The sequence below is a fragment of the Glycine soja genome, chromosome 19 (assembly GCF_004193775.1).
Source record: "Glycine soja cultivar W05 chromosome 19, ASM419377v2, whole genome shotgun sequence".
Classification (NCBI taxonomy): domain Eukaryota; kingdom Viridiplantae; phylum Streptophyta; class Magnoliopsida; order Fabales; family Fabaceae; genus Glycine; species Glycine soja.
Genome location: NC_041020.1, coordinates 14,672,502 through 14,695,385, shown reverse-complemented (window position 1 = coordinate 14,695,385; position 22,884 = coordinate 14,672,502). Strand labels below are relative to the sequence as shown.

Below are 22,884 nucleotides of genomic sequence, written 5' to 3'. Positions count from 1 at the left end.
GTCGGTATCTGAGGCAGACTCTACGGAGGATAGTGGCCCGGGGTTGATGGCGATCAGCGGAGGCTCTTCATCCTAGTGGACAACTCTTTGGATTAGTTTTGTATACTTTTGAGGGTGGGTGTATCTAGGACTGACTGTTAGGTTTACTCTTTTGTTTTTGTATGGGTAGACCTGATGTATAGGAATTTGATGATTGTATACATGTGGCTGAAGCCACCACTGTGGACACCTTTGCTCTGGATGACACTATATATATATTTTGTAAAACTCCCATATTTTGGACAACTTTAAATGATGAATGCATTTATGATCAATCTTGTTATTTGAAAAGAAAGCATTAGCAACTTTATTTGTAAAAGAGTTTATCGACTGTATTTTATCCTTTTATTTTCACGTGACGACCAAAAGTAATGGCTGGTATATTCTTCCTTTTGAAACAGCAAAATAATTTAGAGAATTATGAGCGGTAAGAAAGAAATGACTCTGAATAGAGTTGTGAACTGGCCATTCAGGACTTTATAGTGAGGATTTTCCTTCTACACCTAGTTATTGTGAAAAAGAGAAAGATATGAAAAGGGAAAAGAAGAAAAAAAAAATCTACCATGGTTTTTGTTATTTAAATCATTACCACCAAACCAGTCATTAATTTAGGGACGCCACAGTGTATGTGGTGCCTAATGACGTATTGAAAACTCTAAGTTGATTTTCGCTTAGTAAATTGAAATAGGGTTGGATTAAGTGGTTGACTGTTAGGGACGAATTCTCCATAACCCAGGATAAGAGAATGGCTTCTGAATCAGAGGAAATAACCCGTTTTTAATATTAGTAGTTTCGTATTCCAGTTTACTTGTTCTGCTCTTTAATTACCAAACAACCAACCCCCCCCCCCCCAATCGTTACTGTTATTGCAAGTATATTATGAACATTTGGTTTGTCACTGCTCGTTGGGAAACGACCTAGGATCACTTCCTAGTTACTGCATTTTCATGTTTATTTGATTCGGGTACGGCCTCGATCAAATTTGGCACCGTTGCCGGGGAGCAGTGTCCAAAGGTTCATAATAGCTAGCTAGTGTTGTGTGTTTAATCCTTTCGTGTTTTATGTTTAAATTGTTAGTATTGTGTTAGTATGTGTGTTAGTGTTGTTTAGTGTCGTGGTATTTTGTTTAATGTGTGTTCTGTTTCAGTTTTCCCATTAATCGTTTCCCCTGTTTCAGTCTTGGGTGTTTTGCTGTGAAGATTGTGCTTGCGGCAAAAACAGAGTAGTAGTAGAAATCAATTAGAGACGGATTTTAGCGACCACTCATGCTGAATTATTTGAGATTTTTTGTTTTAGTAGCTAGGGTTGTTATTTTTGGCTGAATTTTTTTGTGGTAACTTCTTTTAATCCATATTTTTTGGGAAAAATAGCTAGAGCCTTTAGTTTGGTCAGATTTGAAAGTTCCAAAAAACTAGCAAATTTTGTGTTTGTCAAAACTTCAAACGGCCATAACTTTTGCTCCGGTTATCAGAATCGCAATTATTATATATGCATTTGGGGTAGAAAAAAATTTCCTACGCCGTGGCAGCCTGCCATAGGCCGGCTGAGGTCTCCATCGTCCAAAAAAAGCGATTCTGTCAAAAGTTTTTTATTTTTCAAGTTTTATTCACTTATTTTTCTTAACCTACCATTTTTAGCTTTCATAGTTAGACTTTGAATTTTTGTCTGAAATTTTTTGTGCTATCTTCTCATCATTTTTTAGGGTTGCTCACAAAATTTCAAGTCATTTGGATATCATTTGAGGGTAGCTGTAGTTCAAACCTACACCTTTATTTACATGACAAGGCAACTAGTTGTGTGCATGCTGAATGTAGTGTATGACTAGAGGCAATCCATCTGACTTACAACCCTTTGATCCTGAGATAGATAGGACATTTCATAGATTAGTTAGGCATCATTTTATACCTTTTGATCATTCTGAGCATTCCATAACTGGTGAATCTGTGCATTCTGTTATTGGTGATTTTGAACATCCTGATCTTGAGCATTATAATTTTGAGCATTCTGATTCTGAGCATTCTGATTTTGCACATTCTGAGAACATGGAACAACCTCCACCTCGTGAGAGGACTCTAAGGGAAATGGCTGCACCTGATTTCACCTACGAAAGCTTGTGCATCCAATACCCTGATGAGGATGTCCCATATGTTCCTAAAACTGGACTGATTCATTTGCTTTCAAAGTTTCATGGCCTTGCAGGTGAAGACCCGCACAAACATTTGAAAGAATTTCACATTGTCTGCTCCACCATGAAACCCCCAGATGTCCAAGAGGATCACATATTTCTGAAGGCTTTTCCTCATTCATTAGAGGGAGTGGCAAAGGACTGGCTGTATTACCTTGCTCCAAGGTCCATCACGAGCTGGGATGACCTTAAGAGAGTATTCTTAGAAAAAAATTTCCCTGCTTCCAGGACCACAACCATCAGGAAGGATATCTCAGGTATTAGACAACTCAGTGGAGAGAGCCTGTATGAGTACTGGGAGAGATTTAAGAAACTATGTGCCAGTTGTCCCCACCATCAGATTTCAGAACAGCTTCTTCTCCAATATTTTTATGAAGGACTCAGTAATATGGAGAGAAGTATGATAGATGCTGCCAGTGGTGGAGCCCTTGGAGACATGACTCCTGCTGAAGCCAGAAATTTAATTGAGAAGATGGCCTCCAACTCCTAGTAGTTTAGCGCCAGAAATGATGCCATAGTCATTAGAGGAGTGCATGAGGTAGCTACAAACCCATCTGCATCATCTGAAACTAAGAAGCTTGAAGGCAAACTGGATGCATTGGTTAACTTGGTAACCCAGCTGGCCTTGAATCAGAAATCTGTACCTGTCGCAAGGGTTTGTGGTTTGTGCTCCTCTACTGACCACCATACAGACCTTTGCCCTTCCATGCAGCAACCTGGAGCAATTGAGCAGCCTGAAGCTTATGCTGCAAATATTTACAATAGACCTCCTCAACCTCAGCAGCAAAATCAACCACAGCAGAGCAATTATGACCTCTCCAGCAACAGATACAACCCTGGATGGAGGAATCACCCTAACCTCAGATGGTCCAGCCCTCAGCAACAACAATAGCAGCCTGCTCCTTCCTTCCAAAATGCTGCTGGCCCAAGCAGACCATACATTCCTCCACCAATCCAACAACAGCAACAACCCAAGAAACAGCCAACAGTTGAGGCCCCTCCACAACCTTCCCTCGAAGAACTTGTGAGGCAAATGACTATGCAGAACATGCAGTTTCAGCAAGAGACCAGAGCCTCCATTCAGAGCTTAACCAATCAGATGGGAAAATTGGCTACCCAATTGAATCAACAACAGTCCCAGAATTCTGACAAGCTGCCTTCTTCAGTTGTCCAAAATCCCAAAAATGTCAGTGCCATTTCATTGAGGTCGGGAAAGCAATGTCAAGGACCTCAACCCGTAGCACCTTCCTCATCTACAAATGAACCTGCCAAACTTCACTCTATTCCAGAAAAAGGTGATGACAAAAATTTACCTAACAATTTTTGTGCAGGTGAGTCTTCTTCCACAGGTAATTCTGATTAGCAGAAGCAGCACATTCCCCCTCTTCCATTCCCTCCAAGAGCAGTTTCCAACAAAAAAATGGAAGAGGCAGAGAAAGAGATCTTGGAAACATTTAGAAAGGTAGAGGTAAACATACCTCTGTTGGATGCAATAAAGCAAATTCCAAGATATGCCAAATTCTTGAAGGAGCTGTGCAGTAATAAGCGGAAGCTTAAAGGAAGTGAACGAATTAGCATGGGCAGAAATGTCTCCGCATTGATTGGTAAATCTGTTCCTCAAATTCCTGAAAAATGCAAAGATCCAGGTACATTCAGCATACCTTGTATTATAGGGAATAGTAAGTTTGACAATGCCATGCTAGATTTAGGAGCCTCTGTTAGTGTTATGCCTCTGTCGATTTTTAATTCTCTATCTCTAGGTCCCTTGCAGTCAACTGATGTGGTAATTCATTTAGCTAATAGAAGTGTTGCCTATCCTGTTGGTTTCATAGAAGATGTCTTAGTTAGAGTTGGTGAACTAATTTTCCCTGTTGATTTTTATATCTTGAATATGGAAGATGGATTTTCTCAAGGATCAGTTCCCATCATTCTAGGCAAACCCTTTATGAAAACTGCTAGAACTAAGATAGATGTTTATGCAGGCACACTGTCTATGGAATTTGGTGACATAACTGTTCATTTTAATATTCTGGATGCTATGAAATACCCATCTGAAGATCTTTCTGTATTTCGTGCTGAAATAATTGACCATGTTGTTGATGAATACATGACTGATCTTTATTCTAATCTGCATGCCTCTCACTCTTCATGCATTGAGTCTGAAATTGTACTTGATCATATGTCTGAATTTGATGCTGAGAGTGAATCTGAGAGTGATATTGATTGCATGTCTGGTGGTGGTGTTTTACCTCTCAAGATTGATTTTATAGAGTCAGATAGGACTAACCATGTTTCAGGAAGTACACATACCTCTAACTTTCTTTATGAGGTAAAGGCTGAGAAACCATCTCCTTCTACCACTGTCCAGCCGACCAATCCAGAATTGAAGCCTCTGCCATCAAATTTAAAATACGCTTACTTGGATGATAGCAAGAGTTTTCCAGTGATTATATCTGCCTCCCTTGCTGATGAGCAAGAGGAGAAGTTGTTGTCAGTTCTCAAGAAGCATAAGAAGGCTATAGGCTGGACCCTGGCGGACATTCCTGGTATTAGCCCATCCACATGTATGCATCGAATAAATTTAGAGGATGGAGCTAAACCAGTAAGACAACCACAGAGAAGACTCAACCCGGTGATTCTTGATGTAGTGAAGAAGGAGATAACCAAGCTTTTGCAAGCTGGAATCATTTATCCTATCTCCGATAGCCAATGGGTGAGTCCTGTCCAGGTAGTCCCGAAGAAGACTGGCCTCACAGTGATCAGAAATGAGAAGGAGGAGCTGATTCCTACTCGGGTGCAGAACAGTTGGAGAGTCTGCATTGACTATAGGAGGCTGAACCAGGTTTCCAAAAAGGACCATTTTCCCCTGCCATTCATTGACCAGATGCTTGAACGCCTGGCAGGTAAATCCCACTACTGTTTCCTTAATGGTTTTTCTGGTTATATGCAAATTACTATTGCTCCTGAGGATCAGGAAAAGACCACATTCACCTGCCCCTTCGGCACTTTTGCTTATAGGAGGATACCTTTCGGCCTGTGCAATGCCCCTGGTACCTTCCAGCGGTGCATGATTAGTATTTTCAGTGATTTTTTAGAAAATTGCATAGAGGTGTTTATGGATGATTTCACTGTATATGGATCCTCTTTTGATGGTTGTTTGAATAGTTTGGAAAAAGTTTTGAATAGATGCATTGAAACTAACCTTGTTCTAAATTTTGAAAAATGTCATTTTATGGTTGAGCAAGGTATAGTTTTAGGCCACATTATTTCCAATAAGGGTATTGAAGTAGATCCTGCAAAAATTTCTGTTATTTCACAATTGCCTTACCCCTCTTGTGTGCGAGAGGTGCGATCTTTTCTTGGTCATGCAGGATTCTACAGGCGCTTTATAAGGGATTTTAGCAAAGTAGCCCTTCCACTGTCCAACTTGCTGCAAAAGGAGGTGGAGTTTGACTTTAATGACAAATGCAAAGAGGCCTTTGATAGCCTCGAAAGAGCGTTGACTACCACCCCCATCATCCAAGCACCCGATTGGACAGCCCCTTTTGAGCTTATGTGTGATGCATCAAATTATGCATTGGGGGCTGTCCTTGCTCAGAAAATTGATAAATTGCCCAGGGTGATATATTATGCTTCTAGGACTTTAGATGCTGCCCAAGCAAATTATACTACTACTGAGAAAGAGCTTCTAGCCATAGTTTTTGCTCTTGAAAAGTTTCGATCTTATTTGCTTGGTACTCGCATTATTGTTTATACTGACCATGCAGCTCTAAAGTACTTGTTGAAGAAGGCTGATTCTAAGCCTAGGTTGATCCGATGGATGCTCTGGCTCCAAGAGTTTGACTTGGAGATCCGTGATAGGAGCGGAGCACAAAATCTAGTTGCTGATCATTTGAGTCGGATCGAACGTGTCTCTGATGCAGATTCACCTATTCGGGATGATTTCCCGGATGATCATTTGTATATATTGTATAGTATTTCTGACTCTCTTTCTACTCCCTGGTTTGCTAACATTGTCAATTATTTAGTTTCCTCTGTTTTTCCTCCCTTAGCATCTAAGGCCCAAAAAGATAAAATTAAAAGTGATGCTAAGCATTTTATTTGGGATGACCCCTACTTGTGGAAATTGTGCAGTGATCAGGTCATTAGACGGTGCATTCTAGATCATGAGACTGACTCAGTCCTGCAGTTCTGTCATTCTTCCGCACCGGGAGGTCATCTGGGTGTTCAAAGGACAGCTCGCAAAGTGCTTAATTGTGATTTTTATTGGCCCACCATCTTTAAAGATGCGTGGAAGATCTGCAGCACTTGTGAGCAGTGTCAGAGAGCAGGAAATACACTTACATGGCGACAACAAATGCCTCAGCAACCTATGCTATTCTGTGAGGTGTTTGATGTCTGGGGTATAGATTTCATGGGTCCTTTTCCTGTCTCTTTTGGTTATGTTTACATTCTCCTTGCAGTTGACTATGTTTCAAAATGGGTGGAAGCCAAGCCCACTAGAACTAATGATGTTAAAGTTGTCGCAGACTTTGTCAGGTCTAATCTGTTTTGCAGGTTTGGAGTACCTAAAGCAATTGTTAGTGATCAAGGAACCCATTTTTGCAACAGGACAATGCATGCCCTGCTTAAAAAGTACGGGGTGGTACACAGGGTATCCACACCATACCACCCCCAGACCAATGGACAGGCAGAAATTTCTAACCGAGAAATCAAGCGAATTTTAGAGAAGATTGTGCAGCCAAGCAGGAAAGATTGGAGTACCAGGCTTGATGATGCTCTCTGGGCACATCGGACTGCCTACAAAGCACCCATCGGAATGTCTCCTTATCGGGTTGTCTTTGGAAAGGCATGTCATCTTCCAGTGGAAATTGAGCACAAAGCTTACTGGGCAGTGAAGACTTGCAACTTCTCTATGGATCAAGCTGGTGAGGAAAGAAAGTTGCAACTGAGTGAGTTAGATGAAATCCTCCTAGAAGCCTACGAGAATGCCAAGTTCTACAAAGAAAAGACCAAGAAGTTCCATGATAGCATGATAGTTAAAAAAGACTTCGTGGTTGGGCAAAAAGTGTTATTGTATAATTCTAGGCTTGGACTCATGAGTGGTAAGTTGAGGTCTAAGTGGATTGGTCCTTTTGTTGTTACTAATGTTTTTCCTTATGGTACAGTTGAGATCAAAAGCGACTCCACAAACAAGAGATTCAAGGTCAACGGACATCGACTTAAGCCATTCCTCATGAACCCTTCTTTAGTGGACGTAGTGGTGGAAGAGACTTCCTTACTCCACCCTACTCTTCCTCCACCATGACTTAGGGAGTTTTTCTTTTCCTATCTCCTTCTTTGCTTTTATTACACTTGTCCGATTCTCTTTGATGATTTAATTGTTTTTAATCTTTTAATTGTGCTACATTGAGGACAATGTGTTGTTTAAGTATGGGGGGAGTGTTCTTTGGTTTTTCTAGTTTTGTTGGTTTTGTTAATTTGTTAGTTGTGTTAATTTGTTAATGTTGTTAGTTTCGTCGGATTTTTAGTTTAATATTTTGGGTCAATTTTGTGTGCACGTACGACTTTGCATGTTTTTCTTTGAATTATAGGATATGTTCAAGAAATGGGTTATTGTTTTGAAAATAAAAGTTCTTGACATTTTGTGTTTTGAAATCCTTGATTCTTCTCTACATGTCATGATAGTTTTGAAAGCTCAATTTGAAAGTGATGATTTTACCTTTGTGAGAATTTGAGCCATCCATCATCATAATCATTTGGTGTGTTTTTCCCCATTGATTGCTTGCACAATAGCCTTGGCTTGATTCTTGTTGATGCGTCCTAATTCACATGCATATTTGGAAATGATTGAGGCAATTTTGTTCTTATAAGCTTCTAGCCAAATGGACTTACCTTGAATTAATTCCTTTGATAGCCCTTTTGAGCCTTGTTTCCCTTTCCTTGTTTTGAAGCTCACTACAAGCCTTAAGTGAAAAACCATGATATCACCATATCCTTAAGGAATTTTGGAGCTTTGGAATTGTTTTGGGAATAAGTGTGGGGGGTTTTTGTTTCATTGGACAACTTGTTTTGTTGGCTATGCTTCATGATGTATTTTGGGCCATACTTGATGTACATTGTATATTGGTTAAATGTTGGACATGCTGAATGAAATGTTGTTTCTCAAAGGCTATAGAGTAAAAAAAAAAACAAAAAAAAATCGAAAAAAAAAATTCAAAAAAAAAAAAGAAAAGCAATAAAGTTGAGTGAATAAGATCTTAAATGGCACAAGAATGATGAAACTCTTGGTTCTACTCTTCATGTTTAAATTTTATCTTTACTTCTTTTTATTTTCTTATTTTTTTCTTAATATGCACTTATTCCCCTTTGCTCCTCTATTCCTTTGGGATTTAGCCACTTATTCCATATTTCTCCATACCTTGTCCTTGGCCCTATTACAACCTTAAAAGACCTTTTGATCCTCATGTGCTTGTGTTTGTGGGTTGATTGTCAATTTTAGAATCTTGTCAAGTCTATGTGGTATTTGCTTTCATGGGTGCTTTGAGGGTAAATAGTAGCCTAGACACTTGAGAGATAGAGTGTATATCTTGTGAGGCTTTATCACTTTTCATTCTTGAGCTGATTAACTATTTTGCCATGATTGGGTTGCTTGGATGATTTTCATGAATGTCTTGACTTTTTGGATCTCCTTATGTTAGATGTTACCCATTCCTTTCATTCCTTGATGTTCATTGAGAAATATATGAATGTGTTTGTTTGTCTCTCTTTGATATCCTAGGATTTTGTTCTTTGTTTCATTTTGCCCAGGAGTGCAAAAGGCTAAGTATGGGGGGTTTTGATGTGCCATCATTTTCTTCTATTTTCTAAACCCTTTTTGCACCATTTTAATTATTGATTGGTCTTAATTGTCAATTAATTAGGCAGTTTTATTATTTGGGCTCATTTAGCTAATTTGATGTTTTTAATCTAATTTCAGGAATTAATGAAACATTGGGCTTAATCCGGATTTTAGTTGTGGACTTGAAGAGGGCAAATAAAGCAGCGCTTACCTTAGTTAATTTCTAATTAGGAAATTTCGCAATTTTATTTTAGGTTGTTTAGTGTTTATTTCGTTTTGGGCCAGAGTATTGTAATAGGGCCCAGTGACTTTGAGTGACTCTTTTTAAATAGCTGCCTTGGGATTCGTGCAAGGCATTCTGTTATGCTATTTTCATTATTCAGAACTTTGGTTTTAGGTTTTCACATTTTTCTGTTCCCTTGTTACAGTTTTCGTTCTTAATGCAAATTTCCGTTTTCTGCTTCTAATTACGAGTTCATTCGTGCTTCTTCTTCTACTTTCATTTACGTTTCTGTTCATTTACGTTTCTGCTCATTTACGTCTCTGCTCATTTACGTTTCTGTTCCTTTATGTTTCTGTTTCATGTTTCATTTGCGTTTTCTGTTTGAATCCATGGAAGGCTAGATTTTTTGGTGTTGTTTCCTTTTGAGGACGAAGCCCAACTCTCTTTGAGGTTTCGCTTGTAATGTGGTTTCCTGGCAGTTTTCCCTTCACCAGTTATCCCAATTTCGTGAATATTAATCAGTGCACGCTTCGTGTTCGATTAATTACCTCTGAGCCTAACTTGCGTTCATGCTTAATGGACGAAGGGCTAACTGGTGTATGTGGTGCCTAATCACGTATTGAAAACCCTAAGTTGATTTTCGCTTAGTAAATTGAAATAGGGTTGGATTAAGTGGTTGACTGTTAGGGACGAATTCTCCATAACCCAGGATAAGAGAATGGCTTCTGAATCAGAGGAAACAACCCGTTTTTAATATTAGTAGTTTCGTATTCCAGTTTACTTGTTCTGCTCTTTAATTACCAAACAACCAAACCCCCTCCCCCCAATCGTTACTGTTACTGCAAGTATATTATGAACATTTGGTTTGTCACTGCTCGTTGGGAAACGACCTAGGATCACTTCCTAGTTACTGCATTTTCATGTTTATTTGATTCGGGTACGGCCTCGATCAATTTCCAACTTCGATTACTTGCCTTTCCACACTTAGCTTTTTTTTTTTTTTTGATACAGCAGCTCTTTACTTGCTGCTTATTGGTTTACTGTTTGTGTTGTTATCTTCTTACCATTAGAAGTTGTCACCCAATAAACTCCCCCAAATTTGGAACAAATTTGCTTTGAACCACAATATTTTTATGAATGATGCTCTCCTACAACCTAAGACATGGTAGAAGGAGATATAATTTACAAGCTCGAGGTTCAAGTAATCAATTTCAGCTCAATATGGGTGCAAAGGATAAATCATTTCATTCGCAAGGTAAGCTTTTTGGCTAAGTGGCTAATTCACACAACCATGGCCTTCATCATCTTCGAATTCATGCATTCATTCCATAATCAGAGATTCATGCAAAAATCATTACTTAATGCTAGTCGTTCTCTCAAAATTCAAGATCACATACTCACCAGGTTGTGGTTAATGAGTACCTTCACAATCAATCTGTCAACTAACTAACATTTTCAGTCATAGTCCTAATCCATGTTCTTTCTCTTCTAATCACTGCATGCTCATTCAAAGCATATGATGTGTGCATTACACTTCACTCAAATCATGAAATTGATCATTTCAAACCATCAAGCACTAAATTTTTCAAAATCAAACATCAACCACTTAATAATATAAATGCAAATGTTCAATCAAGCTTAAAACAAGCTATCATGCAAACTAAAAACTAAAATAAAACTATAACTGAAATTTAAAAACTGAAACATAATTATGAAACCAAATTATAACGTGTACTAAAAATAGAATGATAATAAAAGTGTTCAAAAGACAGGAAAGTAGAAATCTTGTCACTGGTCCTGTGGTGGGTCCTGATCCATGGCATCCTCCTCATCAGTCAGATTCAGCACAAGCGTGCCTACTGGTGATCCTTGCAGGGTGTTCAAGAAAAAATTATGAAAAAAGAACCAATCGATTTGGATTAAAGTAAAAAATAAGAAAAATCACACAAGTTGGAAGAAAAATCAGTGTCCAGGAAAAGAAAAAAAACAGTGAAAGGGAAGTGTGCTTGTTGTTTTGGCTAAAAATTTGTTCTATAATTGGTGACTATTTTATACCAATCCTAGTTCTGAAATTTCTATTGAAAATTATTGTGAAGACAAGTGCCAAAACTAGAGGTTTCTTGAGTCTTCTTTTTTTTTGTTTTTCTACTCTACTCTAGATCCATTCTAGGTTTCTCTTTGAGTCCTAGCTTGCTTTTGTGTGCTTTTCATTTCTTTAATTGTTGAATAATCCTTGAAAATTTATCTTGTTAAAACTCTATTGGTTTAGCTTTCATTTCATTTTTTTTTTGTCTTTGGTTATTGCTTGTCTCTTTGTTTCCTTGCTTGTGAGTTGCCATATAGGGAATTGGAAAGGAGGATTGGTGCCATACCTTGAAGAATTTGAGTCAAGAAGCAAGGGGCCAACCACCTTAAGAGCTATTGGACTAAGAAGCACTCCAAATTGAGTGAAACACCAAAGATAGAATAGCCACCACAATTGAGGACTTTTTTTTGTAATTTTGTAATTAGCAATTTTCTTTGCTTTCAAACTTTGTAACAAAAAGGCCTTTCATTGGAAGTAAGTTGGGAGCCTTCAATAGGTCACCCTACTTCCATTTATGTGTAATAATTTTAGGCAATTTTCCCTTAGGATAGTGAGTGTTTTGTTGGGAACCTTAAATGAGGTCATCCTAACACTCTTAGGATCCGCCTAGTTTGCCTTTCTTGCACTTTAATTTCTTGCTTACTTTCATAGCTTATTTCCTTTACCTTCCATTGTCAAACCGCCTAGATAGCTTGCTTTTTACCAATTAGTTTTTACCTTATCTTTCACACCTCTTTTAGTGTTTATTTTGGCTAGTTTCAACCATAGTTTCTTTTACCTTTTGTTTTCAAATCCCCAACAAGAAAGAACCATAACTTAGGAACCAACATGAGTCTTCATTCTTAATCTAGTGTTAATGGTGAGGGTTCTGCTCCTAAGGACCCCTTGTATAAGATATTAGATGAGTTGATATCCCTTAAGTTGTGGAAAGAAAAACAAGAGAGAAAAGAAAAAGGAAAAAAAAGAGTGGAAGAAATAAGTCAAGATAAAAGAGAGAAAATAAGAGAGGAAGAAAGAAGAAAAATAATGAAAGAAATGAAAAGAGAAAAGGATAGAAGGCCTCAAGAGGTTAACATTAGCCTCCCATATTTCCATGGAAAAGATCATGTTGAGGCCTACCTAGATTGGGAAATGAAGGTTGAACAACTCTTTGCTTGCCATCATATTAGCGAAGAGAGAAAAGTTCCATTGGCTACCCTTAGCTTTCAAGGGTACGCCCTCTATTGGTGGACTTCCCTTGTTAGGGAACCAAGGATTCATGGGGATCATCCAGTAGAGTATTTGAATGATCTTAAGAGTGCCCTTAGGAAGAGGCACATTCCCTCCTACTATGAAAGGGAGCTTATGGACAAAATCCAAAGGCTTAGACAAGGGAGTATGAGTGTTGAAGAATATAGACAACAAATGGAACTACTCATTTTAAGAGCTGGACTTAGGGAGGAGGAAAGAACAAGCATAGCTAGGTTCCTTAGTGAGCTTAATATGGAAGTGAGGGAATGGGTTGAACTCCTTCCATATAGGGACCTAGATGAGCTAGTCCAACTTTGTATAAGAGTGGAGCAACAACTTAAAAGAAAGTCTTCTTCAAAATCTTATGGCTCTCACTCTTATCCAAGGAAGGACCAAGCCCATGGAATTTTACGGGCTGCACCTTCAAAACCCAAGGAAGATAAGGATAAGACCATAGAGAAATACACCCCCAAGACTTGTTCCCAAGAAAGGACTAGCAACATTAAATGCTTCAAATGTCTTGGGAGAGGTCACATTGCCTCTCAATGCCCCACAAAGAAAACCATGATCATGAGGGGTCAAGACATTTATAGTAGTCAAGAGGAGACTACTTCTTGCCCTTCCTTTAGTGGAAGTGAAGATGAAGTAAGGGGTGAAGAGTCTAGTGAGGAAGTCTACCCCCATGAAGAAGGTGACCTCTTAATGGTCAGAAGGCTCCTTGGAGGTCAATCTTGTGATCTATCTCAATCCCAAAGAGAGAACATCTTTCATACAAGATGCAAAATTTTAGATAAAACTTGTTCTCTCATTAGGGATAGTGGATATTGTTGCAATTGTTGTAGCACAAGATTAGTTTCCAAGTTGAACCTCACTATCATTCGCCACCCAAAACCTTATAAACTTCAATGGCTCAATGAGCAAGGGGAAATGATAGTTAACCAACAAGTGAAGGTACCTTTCTCCATTAGGACATATAAGGATGAAGTTAATTGTGATATAGTTTCCATGGAGGCAGGACATATTCTTTTAGGAAGACCGTGGAAATTTGATAGGAAGATCATTTACAATGGCCTAACTAATGAGATTACCCTCACCCGTCTTAGCACTAAATTTGTGTTGCATCCTCAAACACCTTCACAGGTGGCCAAAGATCAACTAACTATGAAAGATAAGAGGGATGAGGAAGAAAAACAAAAGAAAAAAAAGGATAGTAAGGCCTTGTCTTCAAAGGCCAAGGGGAAGGAAAAAGAGGAAAAGGATTCCTCCAAAAAGATTGTTGAGAAGGAAAATCATTTTGCAACAAAAAGTGATATTAAAAGAGCACTCCTTCTTAAACAATCTTTCTACCTTCTCCTATCAAGGGAAACATCCCTTAGCATTGCCACAATTCCTACATTTGAGACCTTACCCCTAAAGGTCCAAGAACTCTTACATGAATTTGGTGATATATTTCCCAAAAAGATACCCCCTGGGTTACCTCCTTTAAGGGGAATAGAACACCAAATAGATTTAGTCCCAGGAGCAAGCCTTCCTAATAGGCCAGCCTATAGGACTAGCCCTCAGGAGACTAAGGAGATAGAGTCTCAGGTTAAAGAATTGTTGGAGAAGGGTTGGGTCCAAGAGAGCCTAAGCCCATGTGTTGTGCCGGTGTTGTTGGTGCCCAAAAAGGATGGTACGTGGAGAATGTGTACAGATTGCAGGGCCATCAACAACATCACTGTAAAGTATAGGAACCCCATTCCTAGACTTGATGATTTGCTTGATGAGTTGCATGGTGCCAATATCTTTTCAAAAATTGATCTTAAAAGTGGTTATCACCAAATCAGGATGAAAAAGGGTGATGAGTGGAAAACCGCTTTCAAGGCCAAGTTTGGTTTGTATGAATGGTTAGTGATGCCTTTTGGGCTCACTAATGCACCAAGCACCTTTATGAGGCTTATGCATCATGTCTTAAGGGATTTCATAGGTAGATTTGTAGTTGTTTATTTTGATGATATTTTAGTGTACAGTAGGAGCCTAGATGATCACTTAGGACATCTCAGGCAAGTTTTTTCAGTCCTTAGGAAAAACACCATCTATGCAAATATAGAGAAGTGTACCTTTTGTGTAGATAATATAGTTTTCTTAGGTTTTGTAGTTGGTAGAAATGGGGTCCATGTGGACCCTGAGAAAATCAAGGCCATCCAAGAATGGCCCACCCCAAAAAGTGTGGGAGATATTAGGAGCTTCCATGTGTTAGCAAGCTTCTATAGAAGGTTCGTTCCTAATTTCTCTACAATTGCATCACCTCTCAATGAGTTGGTGAAGAAGAATGTGGCATTTACCTGGGGTGAAAAACAAGAGCAAGCCTCTGCTTTGCTTAAAGAAAAGCTTACTAAGGCACCTGTTCTAGCTCTTCCTGACTTTTCTAAAACTTTTGAGCTAGAATGTGATGCCTCTAGAGTGGGAGTTGGAGCTATATTGTTACAAGGTGGGCACCCTATTGCTTATTTTAGTGAAAAACTTCATAGTGCCACTCTCAACTACCCCACTTATGATAAAGAGCTTTATGCCTTAATAAGAGCCCTCCAAACTTGGGAACATTACCTTGTTTCCATGGAATTTGTCATTCATAGTGATCATCAATCACTTAAGTACATTAGAGGACAAAGCAAGTTAAATAAGAGGTATGAAAAATGGGTAGAGTACCTAGAGCAATTTCCATATGTTATCAAATACAAAAAGGGAAGAACAAATGTGGTAGCTGATGCCTTCTCTAGGAGACACACATTGTTTTGCTCCCTAGGAGCTCAAATTTTAGGATTTGATAATATTAGGGACTTGTATGCTTTAGATGAAAATTTCTCTCCCATTTACAAGAGTTGTGGGAAAAAGGCCCAAGATGGATTCTATTTTGCTGAGGGGTATTTGTTCAAAGAGGGAAAGCTTTGCATACCCCAAGGATCCATTAGGAAATTACTTGTGAAAGAGAGCCATGAAGGTGGGCTCATGGGCCACTTTGGGATAGACAAGACGCTTGTCTTACTCAAAGAAAAGTTTTATTGGCCCCATATGAAGAAAGATGTCCATAAGCATTGCACTAGGTGTGTGGCTTGTTTACAAGCCAAGTCTAGGGTGATGCCTCATGGGCTATACACACCCTTACCCATCCCCTCTGCACCTTGGGTAGACATTAGTATGGACTTTGTCCTTGGGCTTCCTAGAACCCAAAGAGGTGTAGACTCTATCTTTGTGGTGGTGGATAGTTTTAGCAAGATGGCACACTTTATAACATGCCACAAGGTGGATGATGCTTCCCACATCTCAAAACTCTTTTTCAGGGAAGTTGTGAGACTCCATGGTTTGCCTAGGACCATTGTGTCAGATAGAGATGCTAAGTTCCTTAGCCACTTCTGGAAAACCTTATGGGCTAAGCTAGGAACTAAACTTCTTTTCTCTACCACTTGTCATCCACAAACTAATGGGAAAACAAAGGTAGTGAATAGGTCTTTATCCACCCTTTTAAGGGCTCTTCTGAAAGGCAACCATAAGTCTTGGGATGAGTATCTTTCTCATGTAGAATTTGCCTACAACAGGGGGGTTCATAGAACCACCAAGTAGTCCCCTTTTGAGGTTGTCTATGGGTTCAATCCCCTAACACCGTTAGACCTTATTCCTCTCCCACTGGACACTTCTTTTATACATAAAGAAGGGGAATCTAGGTCAGAGTTTATAAAGAAGTTGCATGAGAGGGTTAAGAACCAAATAGAGAACCAAACAAAGGTGTATTCAACTAAAGGCAATAGAGGAAGAAAAGAGCTAGTTCTTAATGAGGGTGACTGGGTTTGGCTCCATCTTAGGAAGGATAGATTCCCTACTAAAAGGAAATCCAAGCTTAGCCCTAGAGGGGATGGACCTTTTCAGGTTTTGGAGAGGATCAATAACAATGCCTATAGGTTGGACCTCCCAAAAGAGTATGGAGTCAGCACCACTTTTAACATTTCGGATTTAATTCCTTTTGCAGGTGGAGCTGATATTGAGGAGGATGAACTAACAGATTTGAGGTCAAATCCTCTTCAAGGGGAAGTGGACATGATGTAAGCTCCATTGGAGCTTGTAGGCCTAGGATCTTCTTCATCAATGGATTCCTTTGCTTCTTGGAAGATGAATGGCAGCGGAATGGAGAAGGAAGAGAGAGAGGAGATGCAACTTCAAGGAGAAGATGAGTCTAGAAGAAGCTCACCACCATAGGAGGCCATGGATAAGAGCTTGGAGGAAGAAGGAGATGAATGAAGGGAGAGGGAGAGAAGAGCACGAAATTTTGTGCTCTAAAAAAGCTCTGAAATCTGAAGTTTAATATTTAAATGATCAAAGTTGAAAAAATGCACACACATGACCTCTATTTATAGCCTAAGTGTCACACAAAATTGGAGGGAAATTTGAATTTCAATTCAAATTTCACTTGAATTTGAAATTGAATTTGTGGAGCCAAACTTTGGAGCCAAAATTTCACTAATTATGATTAGTGAATTTTAGTTATGGTTCAGCCCACTAATCCAAGATCAATTCCAAGATTCTCCACTAAGTGTGCTTAGGTGTCATGAGTAGGGGTGGGAATAGGCCAGGCCAGGCCAGGCCAGGCTTTAAAAGGCCTGAGCCTAGCCTACGATTAATTTTTGAGGCCTGAGCCTGGCCTATAGCCTATCAAAGGCTTTTATTTTGGCTCGGCCTGGCCTTTTTAAAAGCCTAGCCTGGCCTGGTAGCCTATTTAAAAGCCTATTTAAAAATCTTCTTCACATTAAATCTTTAATATTCCTAGTTGTTTTTACCAAAAAAAAAATAAAATAACTCACCTTCTATAATAGGCTAAACAAGGCCTTAATATATAATTTGCCTTAATTTTTAATCTAACATTAATTTAGTTGGTGGTCCTAAAAATATATTAATAATATAAACAGAAATCACCAAATGATATAAAATAATCTAAAACAAAAGAAAACCTCATACTTGAGGTAGTATCATCCAAGTCTATCAAACCAACATATTAATTATTACAATAAAAAAATAAAGCCTACATCTCCATTCTATTTGAACAGAACCGGTGCATAAAATATCTACCAATAAAATTAATAGTAACGTCATTTCATCATTAGCTCCTCCATATCCACTATAAGATAAGATATGATTTTTGTATAGAAACGTAATAGGATACGATAGGATATGATTTTTGTATAGGAACATAATAGGATATGATAGGATATGATTTTTGTATAAGAATGTAGGATATGATTTTTAGTTGCTCTAGAATAAAGGAAACCTAATAGGAATAGAAAAAGGAACTGTTAACAGAAATAAGAAAACTAATAAAAATAATGAGAAATATAAAGAAACTCACACCTTGTAATTAAAATTTTACTTAATTATAGGAATGAAATCTGCTAGTTTTTTAAAAAATAATATTAATTGTACCCAAAAAATAATATATATATATATATATATATATATATATATATATATATATATAGGCCGGCCTATCAGGCTTATAAGGCTTTTTAATAAGCCTAAGCCTGGCCTATTTAATTTAATAGGCTTTTAAAAAAGCCTGAGCCTAGCCTTTTAATTAAATAGGTCAGGCCAGGCCAGACTTTATGTAGGCCAGGTCGTAGGCTCCTGTAGACCGGCCTAGCCTATTCCCACCCCTAGTCATGAGGCATGTAAAGCATGAAGGACATGCACAAAGTGTGACTATATGATGTGGCAATGGGGTGTAGTAAGCAAATGCTCACCTCCCCCTCTAAAATTTAATTGGATTGGGCTTCAACCAATTCAATTAAATTTATTTCCAACTACACACATCAAATATTCACTTAGTGCATGTGAAATTACAAAACTACCTCTAATACAAAAACTAGTCTAGGTGTCCTAAAATACAAGGGCTGAAAAATCCTATATTTCTAGGGTACCCTACCTATATTATAGAGCCCTAAATACAAGGACCAAATATAATGACATCCTAGTCTAATATGTACAAAGATAATTGGACCCAACATTGGCCCATGTGCTCAGAAATCTACCCTGAGGTTTATGAGAACCCTAGGGCCTTCTTTAGCAACTCTAGCCCAATCCTCTTGGAGCCTCTTGCTCATGGCTCTAGTGACTGGTCCCTTCCTAGGGAGGATTGCATCAGTAGAGTCCTGGGGAGCAGATGAAGATGGACCCTCAGATCCTCTGGCCCGGGCCTTGCAGGTCCCTGGGAAGCTGACCGAAGGATCATCCAGGTTCCAGCAATTCTTCTTGATGTACGCCAAATTATTGGCTAGGCTGAGAGTCTCGAAAGTCAACGAGTCTGAGGTGACTCCTCTGTCCATGCATAGAGCAGTGATAATAGCTGGAAATCCTAGCCGAGAGGAGTTGGACTGAGCTATCAAAGATATTTGTCTAGAAATAAGATCTCCAACATCCATATCCATTTCATGACAAGTCCATACACCAACCTTGCCCTATCCAGATTCAAATCATATGTATGTGATGTAGGGGCAAGGTTGAAGTAGGACAGGACACTCCAGGTTTGTACCAGAGTAGAGAGGTCCTTCCTCAGAAGCTTCAATGGCAAGCCCTCTGCATTCAGAACAAATCCCCTGTCAGGGATACATAGTCGGGCAGCCAACTCCTGAGGACCTGGCTATAGTTTGCAGAACCTGTAATATGTGGGAAGGCTCTCCCCTGGCTCTAGAACCACCGGAGTCTCCAGGAAGGTGTTGAGGGAATCAACATCAAATTTTATCAAGTGACCTCTAACCCTAACCTATTTTGGAGATTTATCCTCCGGGTCATATATATTAGCATAAAATTCTTTCACTAAAGCCACATCCATGCTCCCCTCGGTCAAGTTAGTCAGCTACATGTGCTAGTTTCTGCTCTCAATTTCTCTTCTAAATTCATCGTATTCAGTCACAAACAACTTGAAATTTCTTTCCGAAAGAATATTCTGACCAAGAACATTATCTGCATAATGATTCCAAGCAGCTTCGGATGTAAATCTGGTTGTGCCATAATTGGCCTGAGGCCTGGAAGCTTTAGCCTTTCGTTTCTTGGAAGCCATCTACATCAAAAGAATCAAAGACACAAAATTAGACAGGTATTTATTCAAATTAGAAAGCAAAAAAAATCTGAAATTTAAACTAGGCGCTTAGCGAGATGGATTCGCTTAGCACAACTTATGAAAATTAACTCATACACTTAGCGCGATCGAGGTGCGTTTAGCGAGTTAACACAGAAAACTACTCTACTGCATAATTGGCTCGCTAAGCCCAATTCCAAAACAGAAAACAATTTGCGCTTAGCGCATACGGTGCCCTTAGCGCGACAACAATACTAGAGAATAATTGGCTTAGCGAGCAGGCTCGATAAGCCCAATTCCAAAAATTACAAAACAGGAAAGAAATTGCGCTTAGCGCGGTAAGGCGTGCTTAGCGCATGACAAAACATTCAGAAAACACAATTGCCTTGGGCTTAGTGAGACATGCTCGCTTAGCCTAGGCTTATTCAGCCAACTGGGCTGAATGGCTTAGCGAGAGGACTCGCTTGGCCACCAACAGCAAAACAAAAAATTTTCTAAGTGTCTGAAAACACATCAACTAGCTTAGTGCGGAATGTCAGCTAAGCAAGTTCATACATAACATTCATCATCAGAGAAGATGAACTCGCTTAGCGCATAATGAACGGCTTAGCGAATTCATCTGGAAATCCAGATATTCAACAAAAACTTATGAACTCGCTTAGCGCACAGGCGCGCTTAGCGAGATCATCGAGATTTCCAAAAAAACTTGGGGCTTTTTAGCCCCTCAACATAGGCCTCTATTGGGCCATCAAATACTAACCAAAACATGTCAAAATGACGTACATTGTATGCGAATCAAAACCCCTAACACTGTTCTAACTAACAACTAACCTATCATCATGTAATCACAACAAAAATCGAAGCTTTAAATAGTAAACTAAGTTAACTAACCTAAAGTTTAAAACTTTGAAACTAAAAGCAAGTTAAAAGGCTTACTTGGATTGCTGAAGATGAAAGCAAAAAGGGAGCAAGGATACAAGCAATGAGGAAGTTGAGAGCACAGCGCAGAGAAAATGGCAATGAATGGGAGAAGAAATGCACTTAAAGGCATAAAATGTAACTTCCTAGGGCAGTTACGCCTTATTGCTTTTTGGCAGTTTGGACTGCCTCGCTTAGCATGTCAACTCGCTAAGCGAGCATGCAATGACATTTGAGTTTCCAAACTCATGCACTAAGCGGGCATGCTCACTTAGCCCAATTCAAAAATTTCAAAATTTTAAATTCCAGAGAAGTTTTTGGGCTTAGCGCGAAGCTACGCGCTTAGCGAGTTCTGCAGCCCTGATTGGCCTACAACTCACGCTTAGCGGGCCATAGGCCGCACTTAGCAAATAACATACTCCTTAAATGCAGTGAGTGGGTCTCGCTTAGCGGGGTGCCTCGCTTAGCGCAATACTCATAAATGAAATTCCAGAGAAGTATTTGCACTTAGCGAGCAGTTGCGCTTAGCCCAATTCAAAAAATTAAAATTCAGAGAAGTTTTTGGGCTTAGCGAGACCCTTTCAGCCAAAAACAGGGGTCGCAGCGCTTAGCAAAAGCAACAGCTCGCTTAGCGCATGAAGACAAATTCGCTTAGCGCGAGTAATGCGCTTAGCGAGTGGACTACTGAAAAATTTTCTAAGTTATTTTTCATCCACTGCTTAATAAAAACTTGTCAACCCCTTTTTCAATGCAAAACATGCTGATGAATGTTTCATGCAACCACAAACAGCAAGCTATAACTAAATGCAATGAAAAACAGCAATGAAATACAAAGGGTTGGGTTGCCTCCCAGAAAGCGCTCTTTTAATGTCACTAGCTTGATGCATCGGTCTTCAAGGGTCTGGATCAAACTTGGTTCCCTCCTTCAGAATCTCTTCTCCATACTCCTTCACCTTCAAGCAGACATTCTGGTCTAGAAGTTGTTTCTCTTCATCAAATAGATCAAAGCTTATCTTTTGATCTTCAATTCCCATCTCCAACTTCTTCTTCCCCTTGTCTACTACACAGCTAGCAGTTGACATGAATGGACGCCCCAAGATAAGAGGGATCTCAACGTCCTCCTCAATGTCAATCACAACAAATCAGCAAGGAAGGTAAAGTGTATGACTTGGACAAGAACATCTTCAATAACTCCATACGGTCTGGTGATGGAGTGGTCTGCTAATTGCAGAGTCATTCATGTAGGCATTATCTCCAGCTCTCCTATCCTCCGACACATCGAGAGTGGCATCAAATTAATACTTGCTCCTAACTCAATAAGAGCTTTTCCCACTGAAACTGTACCGTACAAATAATGCCTCCAAATCTTTAAAGCAAAGACCACTGCTGCTAGTTCCAAGTCATGGGTCGGATAGTTAACTTCATGAGGACGTAATTGACGTGAAGCATAAGCCACTACTCTTCCCTCTTGCATCAACACACACCCCAAGCCTTGCCCGCTTGCATCGCAATACACTTCAAATGTCCTCTTAGGGTCGGGCAAAATTAACACTGGAGCTGTCGTCAACCGCCTCTTCAACTCTTGGAAACTTTGATCACACTTCTCATTCTAGACAAACTTCTCATTCTTACAAGTCAACTTAGTTAGGGGCAATGCCAATTTAGAAAATCCCTCAATGAATTTTCTATAATAGCCAACCAACCCCAAGAAGCTTCGAACCTCCGTTGGAGTTGTCGGTTGTTGCCACTCCATAACCGACTCCACCTTGTTCGGATCCACCGCAACCCCGTCCTTAGAAATCACGTGTCCTAAGAACTGCACTTTCTCCAACCAAAAGTCACATTTCGACAGTTTGGCGAACAACTTCCTATCCCTCAGGATATGCAACACAATCCTCAAGTGCTTCTCATGCTCCTCCTTATTCCTCGAATACACTAGGATATCATCAATAAACACAACCACAAACTGGTCTAAGTAATCATGGAATATACGATTCATATAGTCCATGAAGATGGCAGGAGCATTAGTCACTCCAAATGGCATGACTAAATACTCATAGTGCCTATACCGAGTCCGAAACGCAGTCTTTGGGATATCTTCCTTCTTAACTCGAATTTGATGATACCCCGATCGCAGATCGATCTTTGAAAATACTGTTGCTCCCCTCAATTGGTCAATCAAATCATCTATCCTTGGTAGAGGATATTTGTTCTTGATAGTGACCTTGTTTAACTGCCGGTAGTCTACACACATCCTCATACT

At 39.4% G+C, this 22,884-nt stretch overlaps 1 non-coding gene and 1 pseudogene across 1 annotated transcript; one reads left to right on the top strand and one right to left on the bottom strand.

Annotated features, from left to right (window-relative positions):
- LOC114398621 overlaps window positions 1-22,884 on the top strand; it is a 41,771-nt pseudogene that overhangs the window by 8,845 nt on the left and 10,042 nt on the right.
- LOC114401016 lies at window positions 2,460-2,566 on the bottom strand. The gene has a single exon (XR_003664132.1). It is a non-coding gene; the product is annotated as a small nucleolar RNA R71 (small nucleolar RNA).